Source organism: Rhinoraja longicauda, chromosome 31 (genome assembly GCF_053455715.1).
Source record: "Rhinoraja longicauda isolate Sanriku21f chromosome 31, sRhiLon1.1, whole genome shotgun sequence".
Lineage (NCBI taxonomy): Eukaryota > Metazoa > Chordata > Chondrichthyes > Rajiformes > Arhynchobatidae > Rhinoraja > Rhinoraja longicauda.
The window spans coordinates 28,262,663-28,268,662 of NC_135983.1; positions in this window are offsets into that span (position 1 = coordinate 28,262,663).

Here is a 6,000-nt window from a genome sequence, read left to right on the forward strand (position 1 = left end):
TCTCTGGCGCTGTGAGACAGCAGCTCTACCCGCTGCGCTAGTTGTGCATCATTGGTGTAAAATAAAGAGAAATGAGAGAAAAAGAGAACAGCTTTTCTACTGCCGGCTTCACCATCCCTGGAATTTAGAAGGATGAGAGGGGATCTTATAGAAACATGTAGAATTCTTAAGGGATTGGACAGATGTAGGGAAACATGTTCCCGATGTTGGGGGAGTCCAGAACCAGGGGCCACACAGTTTAAGAATAAGGGGGAGGCCATTTAGGACTGAGATGAGGAAAAACGTTTTCACCCAGAGAGTTGTGAATCTGTGGAATTCTCTGATTGGGTGAATGTCGGGGCTGTGAATCGGGGTGTTGGCCATACAGAGGGTCATGCTGCCCTGTGGATATGGGGGGTCTGGGGGTCTGTCTGTCTGCCTGCCTGCCTGCATGCCTGCATGTGGAACCTGAATTGATCGACTGGGAACGTGGGGAAGGGGACAGCTGGTAGAATGTGACTCCAACAAGCTGCAGGTGTTGTATTTTGGGAAGTTACAGCAGAACGGGACCTGAACGAATGAATGAATCGATGTTTTCAAGAGAGAGTTAGATTTGGCTCTCAGGGCTAACGGAATCAAGGGGTATGGGGAGAAAGCAGGAACGGGGCACTGATTCTGGATGATCGGCCATGATCATATTGAATGGCGGTGCTGGCTCATAGAAACAGAGAAAAAGGTGCAGGAGGAGGCCATTCGGCCCTTCGAGCCAGCCCCGCCATTCATTGTGATCATCCACAATCAGTAACCCGTGCCTGCCTTCTCCCCATATCCTTTGATTCCGCTAGCCCCTAGAGCTCTATCTTACTCTCTTTAACTATCTAACGCTTGATGGGCCGAATGGCCTGCTCCTGCACCTATTTTCTATGTTTCTATGAATACTTTAGTGTTCTCCAGTGTGAATGATTGTGCCATGGGTCGCGTTGTTTAACAGATAGATCTCAGAGTACAAGTGCATTTGGCCCACAGCCCTCTAAACCTGTCCTACCCATGTCCCTGTTTAACCCTTCCTCAAACATTGAGCTGTCTTGAGCTATTCCTGTGCCATGTCTCGAAATTATATTTGCTGAAGGAAATCTGATTTATCCGAGTGAATCAACACCAAGTGGTTCTATGTTCTCCCCCTGGGGGACTGGTTGATCAACCTGCCGTTCACTACCTCCGCTCACACCCTCTGCTCACACCCTCCGCTCACACTTGCTTCTGCAGATTCCTGTTGCATTCAAAAGCTGCCATTCCACTCTCCGGATGAGTTGAAATAATAAGGTGTGGAATGTGTGTTATTGTCTCCCTTCAGCATCCTGACAATATTCATATTGCATCTCAATCTTTATTTTTTTTCTGCAGAGAACATGCCCAATTTACATAATTGCTCCTCATATCCCACCAGCTCCATCATGAATTCACAAGTTCCAGGAGCAGAATTAGGTCATTCGGCCCATCGAGTCTACTCCGCCATTCAATCATGGCTGATCTATCTCTCCCTCCTAACCCCATTCTCCTGCCTTCTCCCCATAACCCCTGACACCCGCACTGATCAAGAATCTAAGATTAATTTGTGTTGTCATTTGTGAGCAGAGCACCAAGGCACATTCCTTGTATCTGCACATACTTGGCCAATAAACTCATTCATTCATTCATTCACTTTAGGCACAGCACAGAAACAGGCCCTTCGGCCCACCAAGTCCGCGCCAACCAGCAAACACTGTACACCATTCTACACATTGGCCACAGTTTAAAAAAAACCCAATTTACCAAAGCCAATTAATCTACAAACCTGTACATCTTTGGAGTATGGAAGGAAACCGGAGCACCCGGAGAAAACCCACGCAGGTCATGGGGAGAATGTACGGATAGTACCCGTAGTCAGGGTCGAACTCGGGTCTCTGGCGTTGTAAGGCAACAACTCTACCACTGCGCCACCGTGCCACCCTCTTCTCTAAAAATTATTTAGAGCTCTATCTCTAAACTCTAACATTTATTCTACAAAGTACTAAGCATTAAAGCTATTAGTTGAGTTGCACCCCAACAACTGTACACATGTCGTTACAAAAATATTTATCCTTGCATTCATACAAATGATGGTTGATATTCTATGAATATACTCGAGATGCTAACGGAACAACCACAAGATAATCCATCAGGGCCATGATAGGATAATTGGAGAAACTGGATCGGGTTCCAGAGTGGATTTTCCTACGGGCCTCTTTTCACAACGAACTTCAGTGACTGAAGGTTTCACCCGGTTGTTTGGGCTTCAGATTGAAGAGTAACTGACGCCCCAAGCCTGATAAGGTGTGCAAGATCGCAAACTCAGGTGGAAGCTGACAGTAGAGTTATTGCCCTTGACATCAGCAGGAACACTGCCAGACTGGAACCACCTTTCACTACCTGATCATTGCCAAAACAAGCTCACTTTAAAGATAAGCTTCTTTTTTTTTTAAAAGAAGATTGCGGTACAACAGACAATAGGCAATAGACAATAGGTGCAGGAGGAGGCCATTCGGCCCTTCGAGCCAGCACCGCCATTCAATGTGATCATGGCTGATCATTCTCAATCAGTACCCCGTTCCTGCCTTCTCCCCATACCCCCTGACTCCGCTATCCTTAAGAGCTCTATCTAGCTCTCCACTGGCCTCCACTGCCTTTTGATTGTTGTAGTCAGCCTTCATTTAGCATCGTGTGTCACTGGCTTATGGCAGGGCTAGATGCATGCACTTTAAATATTCACGTCTATATTAATTATTTGGCTGAGAGGGGCAGATGTATCTTCTCCAGCTTTTTGCTGCTGGCAGCAAGCTGGGGACACGGGACCAGACATTGCAGAAGTTGGAATCCTGCGTAAGAAACCGTGAGCTGTAGAGCTGCTGCCTCACAGCGTCAGAGACCCGGGTTCCATCCTGACTACGGGCGCTGTCTGTACGGAGTTTGTACGTTCTCCCCGTGACCTGGGTGGGTTTTACAATAGACAATAGACAATAGGTGCAGGAGGAGGTCATTCGGCCCTTCGAGCCAGCACCGCCATTCAATGTGATCATGGCTGATCATTCTCAATCAGTACCCCGTTCCTGCCTTCTCCCCATACCCCCTGACTCCGCTATCCTTAAGAGCTCTATCTAGCTCTCTCTTGAATGCATTCAGAGAATTGGCCTCCACTTCCCTCTGAGGCAGAGAATTCCACAGATTCACAACTCTCTGACTGAAAAAGTTTTTCCTCATCTCAGTTCTAAATGGCCTACCCCTTATTCTTGAGATCTTCAGTTTCCTCCACCACTTCGGCCCACCAAGTCCACATGGACCATTGATCACCCGTACACTCGTACATTCCTACATTCTAGGGACAATTTTCAGAAGCCAATTAACCAGCAAACCTGCTTGTCTTTAGCACGTGTGATGAGACTAGAGCACTCTAAGCTTCAGAAGACAGGTGGGTACAGGTGAACTGAATTCTAGCCTAGTTTAGTTATAGTTATAATAATAATAATAATAATAAATGTTATTTGTCATATGTAGGTTGGCACAGGATCAACGGTACAATGACAATGGGTCACCTCAGCAGCAATATTCCAAGGATAAATAAGATAAAAAATGGCATTAGGAAGGTAAAAAGATAATATCTATGATGTGAAACGTGTTTATGAGTTCAGAAGCCTGATGGCCTGATGGTAGAAACTGTCCTTAAGTCTGGTGGTACGTGCAGCCATACCCCTGTATCGTCTGCCTGATGGTAACAAGGAGAACAGCCTGCGTGCTGGGTGGCTGTGGTCCTTGATGATGCTGCGTGCCTTCTGCAGGCACCGCCGGTAGAACATGTCCTGGAGACAGTTGCCAGTGATGTGCTGTGCTGTCTTCACCACTCTCTGTAGTGATTTGTGGCTGTGGGCAGAACAGTTCCCGTACCAGACTGTAATGCAGCCCGTCAGCAGGCTCTCGATGGTGCGTCTGTAGAAGTTTGTGAGGATGCTGGCGTTCATGCCAAACTTCCTCAGTCTTCTCAGGAAGAAGAGCCGCTGGTGGGCCTTCTTTGTTATTGTGTCCGTGTGCAGTGTCCAGGAAAGGTCCTCAGTGAAGTGCACACCGAGGAACTTAAAGTTCAGAGTTACAGCACGGAAACAGGCCATTTGGCCCACCGAGTCTGTGCCGTCCAGCGATCTCCGCACACTAGCACTATCCTACACACACTAGGGATGATTTTTGTTTACATTTATACCAAGCCAATTAGCCTACAAGCCTGTACGTCTTTGGAGTGTGGGAGGGAACCAAAGATCTCAGAGAAAACCCACGCAGGTCACGGGGAGAACGTACAAACTCCGTACAGACAGCACCTGTAGTCAGGATCAAACCCGGGTCTCTGGCGCTGTGAGGCAGCAACTCTACCGCTGCCGCCTGTACAGAGACGTGACTACGCGGAGGAATTTGAAAATAAGGGTGATAACTCTTGGATCAAGGCATCTTTGATCGGACTTCACTGCTCTTTATCTCCCACTAAACATTACGCACGTTATTACTTTTATCATGTGGGTTGCCCGATTGTGATCATGCATTGTCTTTCCGCTGACTGGTTAGCACGCAACAAAAGCTTTTCACTGTACCTCGGTACACGTGACAATGAACTAAAGTCAAACTAAACTTCCCACTGAGTGATTTGAAGGAAAGGTGGAGAGGCGAAGAGATTTATGGCGCAGTAAAAGCTTACAACTTAACCAGCAGATGGTACACCAACTAAAGTCTGAAAATTGGATCACAGAAAAATGCTCTAAGTGACTGTGCCAACACATGTCCAAAGATCATGTCCAAAGTTCATGTTCTTAAGTGAAAGGAGATGAAGTAGGCCATTCAGCCCATCAAGTCAATCATGGCTGATCTATCTCTCCCTCCTAACCCCATTCTCCTGCCTTCTCCTCATAACAGACTCAAGCAGAGTTAGATGTGGTCCTTGTGGCTAAAGGGATCAGGGGGTATGGAGAGAAGGCAGGTACAGGATACTGAGTTGGATGATCAGCCATGATCATATTGAATGGCGGTGCAGGCTCGAAGGGCCGAATGGCCTACTCCTGCACCTATTTTCTATGTTTCTATGTTTCTATAACCCCTGACACATGTACTAATCAAGAATCTATCTCTGCCTTAAAAATAACCACTGACTTGGCCCCCACAGCCTTCTGTGGCAAAGAATTCCACAGATTCACCACCCTGTGACTAAAGAAATTCCTCCTCATCTCCTTCCTAAAGGAACGTCCTTTAATCCTGAGGCTGTGCCCTCTGGTCCTAGACTCTCCCACTAGTGGGAACATCCTCTCCACATCCACTCTGTCCGGGCAATATTATTGTGCTAACTTTGTGTGGAGGTTACTTAGTGGTGAAGCTTCTCAGATTATGATCAGCCACAGCCAGCAAGTTGATTTGTGTAAGTGAAATTGATGATTAATATTTTGGCAAAGAACTTAGTATTTGTTCAGAATTTATAATCATGCCTCCTTGCTAATAGATTCTTCTCTTAACTTTATGAATAATTTGGCGCAGATCTTAATATTTGTTCAGAATTTTTAATCATCCCTGTTTGCTAGTTGGAAGAGTGAATGCATTTCTCACTGTGACTTGGTCCATTTTAATTGCAGTAAATAGTGGTCTAGCACTACTTACCTCTCTGTCTTCTTCTGACGCAGTAAAGAATCCAACTGCTGTCGCTCCCAGTAAAGTTTAATTAAAGTGCAGCTATTGCAGAGATTGTCATTGGTACAGACAGAGTCAAGGTGGAGAGGACTAGGCCCTTGCGATGGAAGTGTGTACATTGTCCACCACGTGCTACGGGTGTGCAAATGTTTACCAAAGAGATTTAGGGGGGAGAGAGAGAGAGGGGAGAGAGAGGGGGGAGAGAGGGAGTGGGGGAGAGAGAGAGAGGGGGGAGAGAGGGGAGGGGGAGGAGAAAGAGGGGGAGAGAGGGAGGGGGAGGAGAGAGAGGGG